Source organism: Battus philenor, unplaced genomic scaffold (genome assembly GCF_028537555.1).
Source record: "Battus philenor isolate CCGP_79_NKW_IND1 unplaced genomic scaffold, ilBatPhil1.0.hap1 SCAF_2, whole genome shotgun sequence".
NCBI lineage: Eukaryota > Metazoa > Arthropoda > Insecta > Lepidoptera > Papilionidae > Battus > Battus philenor.
Genome location: NW_027181682.1, coordinates 11,020,272 through 11,038,207, shown reverse-complemented (window position 1 = coordinate 11,038,207; position 17,936 = coordinate 11,020,272). Strand labels below are relative to the sequence as shown.

The 17,936-nt window shown below is 30.0% G+C and overlaps 1 protein-coding gene across 5 annotated transcripts in view; it reads left to right on the top strand.

The window, feature by feature from the left end:
- Positions 1-17,936, top strand: part of LOC137922218 (uncharacterized) — a 169,745-nt gene that overhangs the window by 73,158 nt on the left and 78,651 nt on the right. For all 5 annotated transcript variants that reach the window (XR_011107510.1, XM_068765156.1, XM_068765157.1 and 2 more), the window contains one exon: positions 9,655-9,705. The gene's annotated coding sequence lies outside the window, so the exon portion shown is untranslated. The remainder of the gene's footprint in view (positions 1-9,654; positions 9,706-17,936) is intronic.

Below are 17,936 nucleotides of genomic sequence, written 5' to 3'. Positions count from 1 at the left end.
TTTATTAGTTTATTTATGAGTTATAGTTATTTAGCAAAATCAAGACAATATACATCGTTGATTGTTGCCGAATTAAACAATTGTAATGATGTTAAGATAATTAATTTTATTTAAATTTTATTAATCAAACATTCTGTTGATTTTGTATAATTTAATAAATATAAAAATAAATTAATTGCCTTATTACAATTCTAAAAAAAAAACAAATTATTCTATTAAACAGGGTATGTATACAATTTTGTATTGAGACCAGCGCTAGTTTTGAGCCTCTCTTGCTGCCCAAAGAGTTATTCGGCTCTGCTGTAAAAGCTTTAATAAGATGTACAGCACATTTGCCAGAAATTTTTTTTTAAATAAAAATTTCCACCTACTCTCTATAACCGTGTATAATTAATTAGTGATCACTCTAAAATATGTTTCGTGAAAGGGAATTTGACTGACCTATCACTTCTAGCAAAACAAAATCTACAGGGACAAAGAGTAAACATTAATTAATTTCATTATATGCTTTTACACCTATTTCCAATAACTCTTTATAAAGTGATTACTCCGAAAATCTATTAGAATGCGATAGGCTTAAGAAAAAAGAAAGTCTGCAGAGACAAATAGTAAACAATAATTAACTTTAATGTGTAGCAACTCGAATTTTTATAATGTTTTTTCTTACTATATGACAATTGCCTTATTATTATTTCTGAAATCATTGATTCTTTAAAAAGGATATATCATACAATACTTGATTGTTAATGAGCTATACATATACCGCTTTAAAATTTATACACTTATACCCTTTCGCCATGCATGCTATAATAAATAATAAAAAGTAATACCGGATTTATTCTAACTGGCTTTTTTTGTTTCTTTATTATAATACATAGTTTTAAAAATTTTGATTAATTTTCCTAAAGATTAATTACACAGACTTAAACTTTACAAAGTTTATAAAATGTATTGCCGATAAAACCTTAAAGGGATGCCTACGCTCCGTTTTATCTCGTAAACATCTTGACAAGTGATTGGCAGCCCGTCTTAATCAGTAGCAAGTGAAGTGCACCTTCTAATTGCTAAATTTAGAGAGCGACTTACCTGGCTCTACGCCTCGGTTACGTCAAGGCAGGCAGCTACAGGCGCTTAATGACAATGTTCCTCGTTCATTAAATCGTCGGTGCGAAGGCATTTTGTCACACGTCTCTGAAATGCTAATCGGTACCCGGGCACTCAATATAGGCTGCTGTAACACCCGGTATCCTTTTTCAATTTACGCCTGGATTCCAAAATTAATTCTGGCGCGTTTGTTTATGTTAATTCTACGGATGCAATGTTTTATAGTTTTACTTTGCCACTATTTATTACTCTGTTGTGTACAATTTATATTTTTTGTCTGGAAATATTTAGAATGGATTTTAATAAACTATGATCGAAAACCCTTATAAACAAATTATAATCATAAGAGATTGTTTATAGGTGAAGTTTGTTAGCAAACTTTAAAAAATAATGTACAATCTAGAAACTCAATTATTTCAAAAGTAATATACGACGGAATAATAATACAGTAAAAAAAGCGTTTTCAAAATTCGGGTTTCTACATATCAAAATTAATCAATGTTTATTATCTGTCCCTGCAGATTGTGTACTGTCAGAAGTTATATGACTGTCGTATTGCAAAAGAAAAATATAAATAAACGTACTTATTTCAAAGTTATCAGTTCATAAATCTATAAAAGTTTTTGCTTAAAGTAGCGAAGATGTATGCTCTTTAACTATAATATATATTCGCCACTTTAATGCTTTCATAATCATAACCTACCACCCTGTATAGTACTCTATTGTAAAATTATTTTAAAGTTGAATTATTAAGTAAGTGTAACACGAAATCGATCAAGTTTACTATGTTATCTCTTGATCATTGAAATTTGACTTTACTGGAAACTGCAGTTCAATATTACTTTGTATTAAGTAGTAGAGTAGTTCATGTTTTTATATAATATAAACTCCTGAAGCCACGTTGCATCTTCATGACCACATATACACATTTAAACCAACTCATTCATGCATTGGACATCTGTCCACTAGATACACTGACAACCTCGTTAAAATCGTTAGAAGACGTTGCATGTCTATCTCTATCTATGTCTATCTATGAACGTCAATTGTTAGAAATGTTACTGAGTAATCATATTTTAATGCGCTTGTTGCGCACTGTTATATATATATATATATATATATATATATATATATATATATATATATATATATGTGTGTGTGTGTGTTAAATTACATGTCTTTCTTATTTGAGCTCTTAAATTTCTTACCAGACATAAACGAGTATTTTTTTCTGATTCACAGTCCGAATATGCCTGTACCAATTCTTTTGTTACATAAAAAAATGTCAATGAAAACCGTCGCAAAAATTTTTTTATTAATTTGTAGAAAGTCATCTAGTTGCCAAGAAATTAAGGGTAAACAAATAATTGCATTATAGTTTATTTTTAAATTAATGTAAACAAAAAGAGTGCATGGGTTGGAACACAAAAGCCTTTGTATTAGGTCACTCACGTCGTATCTAGGTCATTCTGGTCCCCGTGCAGCTGGACTACCGTTGTCAAATCAATATGTTAACAGGCCGTTCGATTGTGCCGGATGACATTAATGTACTCTCATACAAACTCTGCAACGTGGGGGTTACTAAATATATATATTCCTGTCAATAACTATTGTATTCATTGCATTGTTATATTTATAATACCGCCCGTTACTAATGAACATTTCCTTAACTCTTTTGTGGGTGGAATTTTGTAGAATCCATTCTTAATTCTTAGCTGACCAGTGCTTGGCTTAATCAATATTTCTACCAAAATTATAAACCTCTAATCCTTATGATGCGAGGGATATGGTGATGAATCAGAATAAACGCGGCAATCTCTTATATATATTAATTAATGTTATACTATGCTCGTAAATTCGTCATCAATGTCACAACAAAAACCACAAACTTTCAATCTAATTGTTCCTTCATAGCAAAATGATAATTAATAAATTCCATTCAAATATCCTTATAAAACTCTTCTTGAAGCTTCTCGCTTGCCTTTAACAAAAATATTCTTTATTCTGCTGTCATTCATTCTGTAAATTGGCATATTTAATACAGAGAAACTATAAGCGCCCCAATTCTAATAAACATACCAGAAATTTTACACTAAGCGGCTACATCTTTACATATAAAAGAAAACTCAAACTCAATAAAAAAGTGTGTACCAAGATTTATACGTGTTTATATTTGAATTATTATTTATTTATTTATTTATTAAAAAATTATTACTAAACCTTACCAAGACTTCTAAACATTACCAACGTTAAAATTATATTCAGAAGCTTATACTGTGTTGTTACTTACTCATGTTTTAGCTAGTAACAAAGTGCAGATGCATTTTGTTTTGAGCGTTTTTATTTCGGAATGATATTTCTATTTATACTAACAGCTAATTTCATTAATGGAAAGAGAGCGTACACATAAAACAGTAATGGAAAAAATAGTGCGCCTAAGCAACAAAGAGTAAAATATTTCCATTTTAATTGATTAAGTTTAATTGAAGCGGGATTTTTCATTTCGTACTAACCTGACGCGGCAAGTATTTAAAAGACAAAAGAAAACAGATTTTGATATGATTCTTTTTAATGTTTAAATTCTTTTTATTGTAATAATACATTATTGTAACAATTTTATATGTACCTAAATAACATAATGTACGAACGTTATACCAAAAATGGCTTACTCGAAATGAGAAATTATTTTGGATTGTCCAGAGAGGATGAGATGAAAATGAATGAATGAATGATGAAACACTTAATATAACTTTCTTTGTGCACCAATATTCACACATTTTATTTTAATTTCAACTTGCTTAACTGAGTAAGTTAGTTGTTTATCATTATGGGCGGGAGGAAATATTTTGATTAGTAAAAGAAAGGAAATATTTTTAATTATATACATATGTATGTTTTAGGCTTTGTTTTTTATTCATATATTCGATAAAGCAAGAGGTTCTTAAAGAGGAAACATTGCGAGGGAAAAAATAAAAAACGTTACTTATCCTACACAAATACAGAGTAATTTAAAACACCTGTCCCCGGATGTAACACATTTGAGGACAATGAATACCAAAAAAAGGCATATTAAGATATAATGAAACAAACATATCGTATACCATAAAGCGTTACATTGATAATTTGAACACATTTTTAATAAAGCAGTGTACGAAATATATATAAACCGCGACTGACCAATAAGTTTTGACAGTGCTAAGCTAATTAAAATAATTTATATGAATATTTTATATAATATTTATTTCAAAATAATTAATCACTAAAATGCAAATAGTTTTCGCAGTACATTCCGCTGTATATAAGTGACTTTATACAATTTACAAGTGAACAATACCTGCATTGTTTCCCAGACACAGTTTATTTACCGACTTATCTCACAAAGGAGCGTTACTTTCATTTGAGTTTTGCAGTTCGATCTTTATCTCGAAGCTTTGTTGAGAAACATTTCTTATGGGCCGATTTAAATAAACGGTGGCTCACTTACTGGTATTGTTTCTCGTTAACTTCTAAGGTAACCTTTGACCTGAATTTATTTTCATCGCTAGCTCGAGCCCCAAGTTAATATTATTAAAATTGTAATAATCTCACTACCAGGGAACCAGAGTCCTCAAAAATTGCAAAATTGTATCGTAATACAGGAAACACTCCTGAAATTTTCATCGTCGTATGTAAGCATCTGACAAAAAAAAATATCCATACTGCTGTGTAAACAAAGCGAGGTTATTTTACTTAACTATACAGCTTTTTTGAAAAATTAGCTATTACAAAAAAACACCAATCCTTTCTGATAGATCCATATCTAATATTTAATGTACAAAACAATTTCACTCTCATCTAATCGAATTCGTCTCATTAATAACTTAGAAAGGGAACGAATTTGGCACCATTTGATATTGAACCATTATTGGATATTCATAGTGAATTTGCGAGAGAATCGTTAATTGATACACTTAACTCTCACTTGTCACTCCTACTTTCTTAGGCTACGATGCCTTCGTGTAAATTGTCCATTTATTATTTACCCTGAATTAACTCGCTGCCTGAATTTTTTCCTCTCAGCGGACTTCTCTTAGCGTTTTATTTATTAACGTTCTCGAATGCGCAACTTATCAGTAATTCTATTTTTATTGCTTTCTCGTAATGAAATTCCTTTGTAATTAATACGTAGTTCTATTATATATTATCATCAGCAAATTTGTTGTTTCAAATTTTAGGTCCGAGAATTCTCAATACAAAAAGGATACAATACCGTAATCCACTCGGGTCTTATGGCAAATGTCACATATGTTTAGCATCTTTTGTCGAGAGACATGTCCGTTTTCTCTTAAGTTTTTTTAACCGTTTATAAGCAGTGACGAATTACAAACTGTTAAGATATCTTCTAGTCTAAACCAAATTCTTTTACAAATAATCCTTTTCAATCTTATTCCTCTACATATATCCGTCCTTTGTTAATTTGTGAATTTTGATGATGGCATTATAGTCCGAAAAATTTTACGTACTGAAATATCATCACAATGCAGATGTATTGTATGCAATTATTTTGTACGTTATAATATTACTTTAGCTATAATAATAGTTACATAACTAAATATTTTATTGATTATGCAACTAAAATTTGTTGGAACTGCTCAAAGTTAATCGTGACTTCCTTATAATCAGAAATCAACTTGTTTAACCTTAGTTTTTTGAACTATCTCAAATTGAAGTCCGTCATTCATCATCAAAAAAATAAGTAATCTTACTTAATTAATGATATTACTTTAGTAAAATAAACGACTTCATCTATTATCTTATTAAATATAATTTAGTTACGATTAAATTTAGATGTCAAGAAGTTTTAGAAGGCCGTTTTATAACATACCTTTGTTTATTTTGTTTTTCGATGTACCTATTTTTGTAGGAATATCAAACGAGTATAAAAGTTTTCATAGTTAAAGCATCATTTCGGATTTATATAAATCCTTTACTATTGCTTTTTTAGAGAGAGTAATCAATAAACTCAAAGAAATTTATCGACATAAAAGTATTCTTTATTACCTTAAAATTACTGTTTTTTTATTTCATTTAGTTGTTTTGTAGTCGTAAAAACTTTATGGCTGTCTTTATTGGAGATAAATAAAAAAATGTGATTTTCTTATAAGATTTTCTATGAAATATATTTGTTACGTATAATATATTACATACAATATAAATGTTTTTTAACTTATGAACGTGTTGACTACATGGCGTTCACAGCCAATGCATTATACTTTTGCTAATATGGTGTAGCGTTTTTTTTAAATATTTAGTTAAACTACTACTTTTGTAATTAAAAACAAAATGAGATCACCGGCGTCTGATAGACCGCTTATAAGTTAGAAAATTTTCTAAATGTTTTGTAAAATTTTTTATTTTTATTTTGTGTCATTATGGTTTAGTTCTGATGTACAATATCATAGTTTTACAATGTAGGAAAAATAGTAATACAATTAAGCTTTTTTGTATTAAAATTAGGAAATAAATTTAAATATCAATTAAGCATATGGTGTAGTACAAGTAGCGGGGAACACCAAATACACGTCTGCACGAACAAAATCAATAACGCCGTGTATTTTCGTCGCACATGGAGGACAAAATTTGAATTAGACATCAAACCCTCCTAACATTGGAGAGACCACCCCAACGCATTTCCTTGCATGAAGCAAAACTCCTCTTTGATACAGGCAACCTTTTGATGTTTTCTCAGAACTTCACATAATACTACCTCCATCTCCGCCTCAATAATAATATTCATTTACTTCCAAAATGTTTTTACAGCTTTTTTGCTTTTTGTAATTAGCGTATTAGAGATACTTTTTCAAATCAAATACATATACTTATTCAAGTCAAATCTCGCATTCACGACAATTTTTCGAACCAAATTAGTCCTTTATCAAAAGTCGTTACGAGAATTAATTTAAAATTGCAATTGATATAGGCATGTATTCTGGACATTTATCATATTATATTTGTTAAAAATTAAAAATTCTATTTGTTTTGGCAATAACATACAATCTTGATAAGTACATATCTTTAGAGTTCATATGTATTACAAAGAAATAATAATGTTTTCTTCATAATCGGTTTGATTTTTCGTGTCAATTTTTTTTTCAGGTAACTGTAAGTTACATTAAAACACTCTTTAGAGTTTAAAGTGATTATTTATTTTATTTATTTTTCTTTGTTATCAAATGATATAAAAATAAATCAAATGAAATAGGGAGAAGACAAAGTATTTACGGTTTTACAACAATCAGCTTTTAATTATACATAATTTTTATTAGATATGCCCATTACGCTAGAATTTTTTACATTTAAAAATTCTGATATTTTTAGTAATAATCGATTTAAATGATGTTCATGACAAATAGTTACCCTAAAAAAATTATTATTGCAAGTAAAGCTACGAACTCCACTTTTAATAAAAACGAATATTACCTTTGAAAGTGTATCACTTTAAAAGATCTCAGACGTATGAAGTATCTGTTCTTAGTGGTGTAAAATGCGACACAGGCTGATGTCGGTAAACGCTGACTGCGTGCCGTGTGTGGCTTGCAGATACCTAACGCTATCTCATTACTAGTCAACTGCGCCGTGACTGAGGACGCACGTGCTGACGTCACGATGAAAATAATTCACCAAATGTAGCGATTTTTTATTACATTTAGAAAATATAAATTGTACACATCATTGAAAATGCAATGCTACTGTATTCATATTTTTAATAAAAATATTTATATATAGCATATAATATTATAATACCCAATATTATTGTGTAAGTTCGGTATGTAGAATATAACTTTAAGTCCATGTATATTAGTGATAAGAAAATTGGCATAGTAGTTTTTTATGTTTTTTATAATTTTTCTGTTACATTTACTCACTTGCCTACTTCTTATCTCTGCACCATTCTATGTGGAGAATACCTACAAGGTATTAGGTTTGTCATTGCACCAATTGTAAAGTACATAGATAAATAAATTTATTTTAGACATCAACTTACCTTTATAAAGTCTTGTCACATAAAACATGAGTTATAGAAAACGAGTCACAAAGAATATAGAGGAAAGAATTGAAAAGACTTAAATTGCATACCGTCATAATGCTACTGCATTTTTCTTTATCGAGAATTGCAAGTATTTTTGTAATCGTATTAACCGTAGACATCCTCGGGAACTAGAGGTGGCTTATCGGCAACTGTCTGCTTTTTCGTTATCTCTTCCGTTTCAAAAACTCGGAATTTATTCTCTTGGAAAATAAATTCATTGCTGTAAAAATAATAAAATTTATTCCTTTATAGTTTAAATGCTTCAATAAATTAATGGTACTAGAATTCCGGTTATTATTTCATTCCGTTTTAAAAGTAGAAATAATTGGAGACATTAATAATCGAAACTAACACAGCTTTGCAACCATAATATTATTTGTGTTTGTGTACCTTATCTGCTTATTAAAATTTATGTTTTTGTACATACGTACAAAATTGTGTTTTTCGCCTAAACTCAACTCATTTTCTAATTACCCGTACATACTTTAAAAACATTATATGGGCCATATTTGCATATCAAATGCGACCGAATAATGGCTTTCTCGTGTTAAATAAAAACCTTATTTTTGTACAGAGCTCGCCGAAATAAATCAATTATTTTAAAAGGATTTTTTGACGGGAATTTTCTTGCTTTATAGCTATATTTGCATTTACGGGTTGTATGAATTAGGTATGACTTATCAAATAAGCAATATTAAAACAATAAAAATTAATTACGAAAATAAAAGAAAGAGAGATAGAATAAAAACTAATGTATAGGAAATCCTCGAACACATACATTTTTGTCTATGTTAGCCTCTAATTATTTCTTGTATTGACGGTAATAGTAAATTTTAAATACTCGTTTGGAACCCTACGTAACATACACGCTAGTGAATAATAACACACACGTTTGTTGCAACCCGTCATTCTACGCCAAAACAATGGACTAGTTTATCCCAACACTATTATTAGAGCGAAGTCGATGTTCAACCCTTGAATAACTGAATAGTTGGGCATATTAGATAGGCAACTAAAGTTCAATTTAGTTGCCTTTTCTGGTTTCAAATAAAAATATGTATATTTTTAAAGGTATTTGAGCCTACGTTCCTCTAAGGATTATATTTAAAACAAGTGAATTTTATTCCTTTCGCTATTGGTTGCATTGAAATGTGTCTATATTGGCCTGTCGCATTCCAATTAGTTTTGAGAGTGTCCTCTTTATGCAGATTGATTGGAAATAGGTGCAAAAGTTGAAAACCTTTTTACAGACAAATGAGCAATCACTCTTTACAACTTTTAAATCTGTAAGCAATCAACCCGTATATAAATGATGCATAAAAACAGATACATTGGGAAGTTATTATTCTAGTCTCATCTTTATTGGCAACATTATGAATGCGCGAGAAATCAAAGGAGGTATTATAATGGTAATCTGTTCATAGTTTGTTCATTAGTAATTAAATAAGATAAATTTTAAATAAGTGTATTTTTTGTTTCAGATCAATTTGGCAAAACTTAATGAATGATCGTTTGAGGCAACACACCTAATGGTAAGACTGATTTTAATTATTTTATACAACCTCTTCCTTTTTCTGAATTACTTTTAAATTTATGATAACTACTTGTAAGTCTTTTTTAACTTTAATTACGGTTGCAAGCAACGACGTGACGCACGGCCAAAAAAATTAAATATCAAATAACTGGGTCTCCCACTGAAGATCCTCTCTGCAGTACGGGTTAAGGTCTACTGCAGCACTTAGCTGAGTAAAGTTTCTCATTGTTAGTTCTCTTTCTTATATAATATCCTATTTGTAATAAATAAGCGAAGCTTTAAATAAATCTTCTTACTTATTCTTTTTTCCATAAACAAACGTCAAGCAAATATCCAGTAAAAGACCAAGTAGAGGCTCGATAATCGAGCTCGAGCTCCAAAAGATAATTAAAATAATCAGTGTCTCATTTTATTAATTTATAGCCATTTAAAAAAGTAAGTTAGTTTTATACACTTTGTAACGTTTTTTAATAACTGTGTCTATCATTTTTTTTCACTTACATGTAAATGATCTGCTTTATTACTCGATTTCCGATATGTTACATGTAGCGGTAGCCTAGCAGCAGAGAACTGAGACTTGTGATCGTAGGTCGCGCGTTCGATTCTCGGAACATGGAATTTACACTTTGTGCATTAATTATATAGGATTGCCACTGCTGCTCACAAGCAAGTTTCCAGAGGATCGGCAGTAGCGTTCTCTGCGTACCATAATACCACACTGCAAACGTCAACTCGCTTGCTAAGCATGGCGATTATGGTTTAATCCCCCTAAAGATATCTATCTTTGGGAGCAACCTTGCAGCGGACGTCTGTGGGTCGAAACGACCACGACGCGACCACAAATTTGATTTCCGCTTCGCACTGATTTATGGGACTGCCTGTGTATGTAATGTTTGTATAAAGTTACGTCAACACAATAAACGCTAACACGATACTGCGCAGCATTTTTAATATAGTCATTGTATAAGCGCGGTCAATCAATCAATATCTAAAGTAGCGGATGATTCGTTTCATTCCTCGCCTGTTCTATTTGCAAAAATTTTCACATATATTTAAGTAAGATATACAAATATTGCTCTATCGACATTATTATCTCAAAGCTTCGATTTTGCTAATGAACACACTTTAAATACTAGGCAATTTGAATTTGAATATAACAAACACAGTGAATATGCTTATTTTTTAATGTTTTATGCTTAATAAGTGATGTTTTTTTTTGCTATTATTATTTTACTTATATGTTATAATGATAAAAGACATGTTACATTATCGTATAGTATTAATAAAATTATATGAAGACCGTGATTGAAATAATCGTGCAATTAAACAATTATTTGCATGTTTATTTTAATTAAACATACCAGCAGAAAAACATACATTTTCGTTAGTTCATGTAAACAATACACAAATATAAATAAGTTTGTCTATTATAGGCTTACACAGCCTTGAGCATAATCATGTTGGTTAACCAAACGATAATAAATTATTAATAAAAAGGCTCTCTTAAGCACTTACAATTTTTATTCACGTTTTTGTTTTTAAAAACCTTTACATTTTGATTTTCTATATTTATTGCTCATTCGAAGTAGTTTTTAAATGAGCAAAAGTTATGTAACAGGGTTACTGAAATGAAATTATTTGTTTCCACAAAGGGCAAACTTTGAAGTATTTATTTATGGTCTGTTGAGGCTCACCGAGTCAGCAAATCTGATTGCGGGCGACTCCGCGCTGCAGGCGACGGCCGATAAGGAGCTCAGGCCGCCGCCTCCTAAACACGCTTCATTATTAAAATTCACTAACATTTCACTTCGTGCATTTCCAACTCGGAAAGCTTTTACTAGCTTTTAGAATCTCTCACTACTATATTAAGTTCACTATATAATTCATTCTCACCTTATCAATATGTTATTATAATATACGACAAATTGTCTGACATCTACTTTTGAACAGATTTTTTTTTAATACCTACAATTATATCAGTACATGGGTATTTGATGTCGTGTTCAGGTTGATTTTTTGAATTGATCCGTATAACGTATTAAATGAAACTTTCTAATTCAGTGTAAATTTTAGGTCTTCAAATGGAAATTGTTATCTGTAAATCAGTTGTTTAATAACTTTTTACTTCATCTATTAACAGAACTAATGTAGCTAACTTGACTAAAAATTAAAACAGAAAAACTTTTTAATTACCAATCAGTACGAGTTTAACATGAAAAACAACTACAACGAATTACTTACGAAATGCCGGTTCAAGAGCTTGCGCCGATGTTTAAAGTGGAATAAAAATATGAGAGGCTACGAAACTTATCAGATGGAAAGTGTCGGCTTCAAATTAAATTACTTTAAAACAGATTAGTCTGCGTTTTATTAAAATTTCTTATACCAGACACTTAGATCCTCTCTCGAGCCTGAGATAACAGTTGTCCGGGCGGATTTCGAGAATAGCTATGAAAAGTCTCAAGCGATTTCACATCGAGGGCTAGTTGATTTACGGTTTGAATACAATAAAAATGATAAAGTCTCCTTTAATACTTGATACGATAAAAAGTATTATAACTATTATTGTTATTAATCATTATCACTACTACTCTACAATACTATTATTTTTTTTCCTATCGTCTATGTAGCTCTTTTTAAGGAGATGCGCAATGTGCCTTTTCTTTATACCAAATATGGTGAAAACACGTGATTCTTTATTTTTGTATTAAAAATGCGCGAATGCTCAATCGCGTCACACAAACGATTTACTCCTCTTTTGAACTTCGAATGCGAAGGCACGTAATTACACTACCGTTTCTTGATACAATTCCTCAATTCATTGAGAATTTTTATATTCACTTTGACTCCAGATTTTGTAAATCAATTAAATGTTTGCAATAATGTAATGGTTGTCAAAACCGCAATTTACTTCTGGAATTATTCTTATTGCCTGAAAATTGTAGCGATAATTTAAAAGTTTTTCAGAAATAACCGGCAGGGCTTGCGACAGTGTGAAATACACTGTAAATATGGTAATGTAATTAAACTTTATCATTTAATTTGTGCCACAAGACAGCTTTCATAAATATTTTTTTTTTCATGTTTTAATTACTTTTTTAATGTTGTCATTAGATAACATTAGCAACAATGGGTATAATAACGTGTATCAATGTCATTAAATCCATTTTTAAAAGTCAAAAAAACTTCGTATAAACACTTTATTTTATTATAACACTTTGTTCAGCACTAAAACGGTTCATTAAACATAAGCTAACTGCCTCCGCTGTTTACGACTATTACAACGATAAATATACCCTTATTGTCAGCTTCGATAACGGCTTTTTTATATTTATTATATCTGTTGACAGTTGAACAAAAGTATAGCGACGTAATATTAGCACGAATGCGGGAACGCTTATAGGTCGTCGATTTTCTTATATAAATCAGACAATAATATAGGAAGATACAAAAAAAGATTATTACACAGTCGTATATAATAATTATTTCTTAATTAACAACTAAAATTAACAAAAAATTTATATAAGTACTGATGTATCAAAATTTAGAAGGTTTACATACTTTTTGTTGCGGAATTATTATTTATTTTAATAATAATTAACAAACAATTGTTTACACTTATTAAATAGTCTATAGCATAATTATACGTTATATTCATATATTAATATAAGCTTATTAACCCTTTTCAGGCTCATACCATATTCACAAAATTAAAAGATACACGAGTGTAAATAACATAATAATAAATAACAATAAATATTAATAAAATACACATTTGAGAGTGATTACTTTATACAGAGTGATTGAAAGTTGGTGAAAAATGCGACGCAAATTAAGCGCAGTGACAGCAGAGACAAAAACCTGTATACCGACTTAGTATTATCTCTATTTCAATCAGTAAATTCGTTAAGAAACTGCATGCTTGTAATTTAATTTCTTTGAACTGTCTTGTAAAACACAAGTGTAAAGCGCAGCAAAATTGTTTTAAATCGTAGAACACTAGAGCTAAGTGTGATTAGTTAACTCTAAAGCAAAAACACTGCACATTAACCCCATTGTGATTAAATGTGCGGCGGTAAACGAGCTCGTGCTAAAGACGCCTCGCCATTCAAACGCGTTCACTTACATCGGCCTGCACTACTTTGTTCTCTTATTTAAACATTTTCTTTATAGTTTTATAAATAAATGTTTAGTCTAAATTATTATCACTAATACATTTGTACAAAGTTGGTGTTATAAGTTTTGATTTAGAATCAGTACGTTCAACAATTGGCAGTTGATATACTTATTAGATAAGAATAAATTTACTTATACAAGAGGTTTGGGCATATGTGTAAAAGCTGAGGTGCTTGTACAGCTTATGCCGATAATTAATGAAAGACCCTATCCAAAATCAATGGTTTCAGAGATAGTACATGTCATAATGATAATAAAGTACGAAAAAGCGTTTTTTAAATATTGCCTACTAATAGATAGTCAAAATTAATTGTTGACTATCTGTTCTTGCAGACTTTATTATACCACTAATAGTGATTAGCCTGTTGCATTCAAATATAAAAAATAAATAGATGTAACGTATTTCAAAGTGATCATACAGAGTGATTGGAAATAGGTGAAAAAACTTCAAATCTTTTTACTGACAAGTGAACTATTTTTCCTTCATCCCTTTAAAGTTTTCATATCTCTAATTCACTCGTATCACATTTTACTTTTCAAAAGATACACAGATAATTTCTATCATTTATAATTAAAAGCCGTTTAAAAATAAATGTAAAAATGGTGTAAACAAGTAGTTTCTTTGTGGCGTTTTTTATTCATATTCTATACCGTAGCAGATTCTAGTTAAGTTTCATATTTTATTTACATGTATTCTTTGCTTCACATTTTTTTTCGATACATTTTTAGTTATCATACTGGTTATTGATATAAAGATTTCTCTTCTATTGTATCTCTCGCAAAAACTATATATTATTATGTTTCGGGCTTATTATTTAGCATAAAGTTATCAGCCAACATGTTCCTACAGTTTATAGTACAAAAAATATAAAAAACAACACGGACATATGTATATATCTCGATATTTAAGTTATAATTATGACGTCGGCGTTAGGTCGGTATGTGAGTTAGCATAAACTAGAAAATTTCATTTTTTGTTTTATATTTAACACGCAGTAGTTTAGTTTCTACGCCAGTATCAATACAATATTTTTAATTAAAACCGTGCGTCTACTTCTGTTTACGCATTGCACGTCCTGGCTATCATTTTCATAACATTTCCGAATGTTTTTATCGTGTGATTAATAAATAATTGCATTATGACGATAAATTTTGTTAATTGTTATTCCATATTTCATTAAAATTTCATATTTTAATTATTCATTAGTCATTTCATTTGAACATGATATTGCTAGATCTCTACGTTTTGGTTTATAACTTAAAAACAATAGTCAATGTATGTATGAATGAATTTTATAAGACTGCAATAAAATTGAAATATTTTGTTAATCATAAAAACATAAAACAGTTTGTAACGAATTATTATTATGTATATAAACTTTAATAAGTTTCTCTTTTATTTACTATTAATTTATCTATTTAAAATGTCGTTATATTTATTTCTAACATGTCGTCGGCAGTTGTGCAAAGCATTCTTAAATTAGTATATATTAGTATACATAATATTTGTCAAAAATAGCAAAATAAGTTAAGCATTCAAATTAAGAACAAAACAATTTAATATTCACTTATACGATATGTCGCTGTGTAATGAATTTCAATTAGTTTGCTCAGTATCGTTACATTTTTTTTGATGATTGTACCATATTTTGTAAATAGTATTTTACACGGGGTTTTGACTCGCAGTATCATATACTACCTTTAAAATTGTCTTAACATAACAACTAAACTAAAACATCACCAAGAATTATGAAATTTGATTTTCATAGTAAGTTATTAATAAACATCTATAACCTGAATTTATCATAGTTCTTTTCTCAAACAACCAGTATCAATAACTAAAACAATATGTCTTATTGTACATAGATTTGTAAGCTGGGTGATCGCGTGCAGTCGGTCGAGGCACACGCCCTGTTTCCTGCAGCCAGCCACATATCGCTGCAACTTTTTTCACTATACATCGGTTAACTAATAGCAACTAAACTTGTTAACACATGGCCGACTCTAATGGCCCTCTCCATTGTCGGGTAACTGGGACACGAAGCGGCAGGATGTGGGACGCTGCGAGAGGATTAACGCTGTTCGCTAACTATGTCACATTTGCTCTGCAATTCCCTCTTCCTTATTTAGGGTGAAAATGTAATGAACGTCAAATGTTGATATATGAGCCTCACTTCCACTATTGCAATTGTACACAGTGATATTATGACCATCATTAGGATAACTGTTGCTAAAAGACATACCTTAATGTTGATGGAAGATTTGTTATTCATTAATGGATTCATAATAGTGTATGAGTACTACATTAACAGCTCGTTAAATTTACGGTATTATTCATTGAAAAACCCTGTTGTATTAGACAGAGCCTATAGTGAACCATACCGTTGGACGTCCTTGCACAAAGTGGACAAGCGACATTGTTAAGTTCGCTGCAAGATGCTTCCATCATGTCCTTTATAAAATCAATGAGGGAAGACCTGGACGTGCTACGACTGAAATAATGAAATAAATAAAGTAAGCAGGAAAAAACAACTTCAAATTATTAGATTGGACCTTCTAATTGCATGTATTAAGCCGGCTGTAGTAAAATTATAGAATCACAACTGTCTATTAAGAAATTGTAGGATATAAACGATAACTCATATCAACTAATACAAACCGAAGTTATGTAAAAAACTCTTCGTTATTATTGCCTCATTCTATTATTTTAACGAATCTCTAACGAATTCTCATATTATGATTCAATACATTATTTTAATTACTAGATTTCAAACTTTCATCGCGATTATGTAATAATTTCTGTATGAACCACGCTAATTATTAAAGCAAACCTTTAAAGAAATTTTAAAATAATATTGCCGTCTCATGCCATCATTTTTTTGTTTATCTAAAGATTAACTTGCTTTAGCGCTCTTTCAAAATAAAGATGGTTCATTATAAACTGTTGTATTTTTGTTTTCAAATAATTTTAAATAGGTTAATAGTTTGCTTTTTTATTTAACGGCTCATATTACGTTATGAAAAACTCAACTGTTCTGCACAATGTATTTTTTGGAGCAGCGGTTTCATTTTATTTTTAGGTTAACACCAGGTGGCCTTTTGATGTTGTGTGTTCTTTAATTTGAAAGTCGACAACTGGCAGAGTGCAAACGGATGGGCATTTTGTATCGTACAAGTGTGGCAACAAAAATGAGCTGAAAATAGATTAATGAAAATCTCACTTATTCTGCCATGCTTTAAAAATTTTTCTTTATGGTTCACCGTTTACTATCGTACTGAACTGACTTATTTAATTTCATACATTTTGTTATAATTACCAAGATATATTCGAAATTTAATCAAAGTACAAACGATATGTAAGCACGAATGCTTTTTCAATTTTTTTTGCTTTTTTTTTTGTGGTTTGCTAACAATCCACTTGATTTCAATTTTTAAATTGAGGTTCAGTCATCAACTGCTTGTTTAATTTCTAGTCTTAATTGGAATCCTTACAGCAATATTAATGATGCAATTCTATTAAATTAATAATTACAACATTTTTACAGGCTAATCCTAAAAAATCTAAAATTTTTGTTACATCCGAGTGTTATTTTTTTAAATTATAGTTCGCCAAAAAAGCGGTGATGAACCATAAAAATTAAATCCGGCAGTTTATTTTTACTAGTCCTGCGATTTTCGTTAATCTCGAAGCTTTAAAAGAGGTAAAAGTTATTAGCAATAAATATCACCGTATATGAATGAAAAGATATTTTGTTTTAGTAGAGACTGTCGTGGCCCACTAAATTACAAAAGTACCATGTGATAGTACGATGCTACTGAATGGTGTTTTGTTTCACGGGCATAAACTATTCAAGTCTTGAGAGACGCTTCATTAGTACAGAAGGCCACGGTGATCTTGTAGCCCAGAGAGCAAGTTGTATCACCTACCATCTGGTAAACCACCGTAGTTGTTTCATCTTAAGGTTTAAAATATGCCAGTAATCTAGGCCATAATTCCATGAAACTAAGGTATGTACATGATACAACAAGGTTTCACTATTTCATACCAGTTTA